Here is a 2,358-nt window from a genome sequence, read left to right as displayed (position 1 = left end):
CTTTACATGCTTGCTTGATATGTATTGTGTGTATTGAATTTATGCCTAAACCCCACTTAAACCGAAAAAGCTTAAAAATTGCAACTTTAGCACTATGTGTCTAATCACCCCCCTCTAGACACATCTACTTCTAGATCCTACAAGTGGTATCAGAGCTTTGGTCTCCATTGCCTTGGTTTAATCACCATTGGAGGAAGATGGATGTGTCTACTCTAGGGAGTCTTAGACATAGAGTGCCTATTCTTGATGGAAAGTATTTTCATGAGTGGAAAAATGAGATGCTTGTAATCTTCAATCAATATCATTTGAACAAGTATATTGCTAGCCCTTGTGCACCCCATATTGATCCCTTGCATCCCACCCTAGACGAAGATATTGACATGATTCGCAATCTTAGAACTATTGAGCTCATCATTAGAGGATTGCCCAAAAATCTGATTGCTTGTTTGCCTACTCAAGATTGTGCCTATACTATATGGAAATTTCTTGAGGAACAATTTCCAAATCATTCCTTGAAAACTTTGGATGAAGTTCTCCATAATCTATTGCCTTGAGTAAGATGAACTCTAGTGATCCTAGTTTTGGTAAATGTCTTCATGAACTTGCAGATCTTAAGCATGCTAAAGGAGATGTTGGAATCATTAATGATATCATACTCAAAGCTATAAAAATTCATAAAAGTAACCATTTTGATCATTTATCTAATGAATTACCCTCTCTAGGAAATGATGAGTCACAAGATCATGACGAACCTGAATATTATGATGATGATGATAGTGACTCCGATCTTGATAATGCAATGAGAGATTTTGGTCTTATGGCAAATCTTCGGGGATATGAATCAGGAGGAAAGGAATGGGTTCTTGATAGTGCATGCACTGATCATATGACCGGAGATGAAGAGATGTTCCGTGAGCTTGCTGAAAACAACGACCCTCGAAAATATGTCACCTTTGGTGATAATTCAAAGGGTAAAGTGGTTGGCCTTGGTAAGGTGGCCATCTCACATGATAGCTCCATTCAAAATGTCATGCTCGTTGAATCTCTTGGCTATAACTTACTTTCTGTATCTAGACTTGCTGATTTCGGGTTGAACGTCCTATTTACTGAGGTAGATTGCCAAGTATTTCGTAGAGACAATCATAAAATGATCTTTAAGGGTATGCGTAGAGGTGATCTTTACATTGTCGATTTCTCTAAAAAGGCACAACCTAAAACTTGCTTTGTTGCTAAATCCTCAAAAGGCTGGTTGTGGCATAGACGACTAGGTCACGTTGGCATGAGAAACCTTGACAAGCTTATTAAAGGAAATCATATCCTTGGAGTTAACGATGTCATATTTGATAAGGATAGACTTTGCAGTGCTTGTCAAGCAGGTAAACAGGTTGGAGGAAGACATCTTGTGAAGAACATTATGACCACAAGGAGGCCACTCGAGCTGCTTCACATGGATCTTTTTGGCCCCAATGCCTACAAGAGTCTCGGTGGAAATTCCTTTGGTCTAGTTATAGTTGATGATTTTTCAAGATTTACGTGGGTGTTTTTCCTCAATGACAAATCGCAGGTCCAGAAGATCTTCAGAAACTTCGCCAGGAAAGCTCAAAATCAGTTTGATGTGAAGATCAAGAAGGTTCGGAGTGACAACGGAACGGAGTACAAGAACGCAAATATGGACACCTTTCTTGATGAAGAAGGGATTTCACACGAGTTCTCGGCTACATACACACCTCAACAAAATGGAGTTGTTGAGAGGAAGAACCGGACGCTCATCGAAATGGCAAGGACAATGCTTGATGAATACAAGACGCCAAAGCACTTTTGGGCAGAAGCGGTTGAGACAGCTTGTCACGCAACAAATCGCTTATATCTTCACAAGCTACTCGGCAAGACGGCATACGAGCTCCTCACCGGTAACAAGCCTCAAGTCGGATACTTTCAAGTATTTGGCTCAAAGTGCTACATTCTTGATAAGCATCGTCGTTCAAAGTTTGCTCCTAAATCTCATGCAGGTTTTCTACTTGGTTATGGATCAAACTCTCACACTTACCGTGTCTACAACAATTTCACCCAAAAGGTTGAAGGGACGGTAGATGTGAAGTTTGATGAATCTAATGGCTCGCAAGTAGAGCAATTGCCAATTGATGTAGGAGACAAAGACCCTTCAGAAGCAATTCAAGATTTGTCCATTGGCAAAATTCGTCCAACGGAGGTGAAGGAGAGTACTTCATCCGTCCAAGCGGAAGCTTCTACTTCACGACAAGGTGAACCAAGAATCGACACGGAAGCATCCACAAGTGGACCACATCAAGATGAAGAAAACGAGGAAGTATGTCAAAATGAACATCAACAACCTCCTTC

The sequence above is a fragment of the Triticum urartu genome, chromosome 6A (assembly GCF_056163025.1).
Source record: "Triticum urartu cultivar PI428250 chromosome 6A, HENAU_Tu73, whole genome shotgun sequence".
Taxonomy (NCBI): Eukaryota; Viridiplantae; Streptophyta; class Magnoliopsida; order Poales; family Poaceae; genus Triticum; species Triticum urartu.
This window is presented reverse-complemented; position numbering follows the sequence as displayed.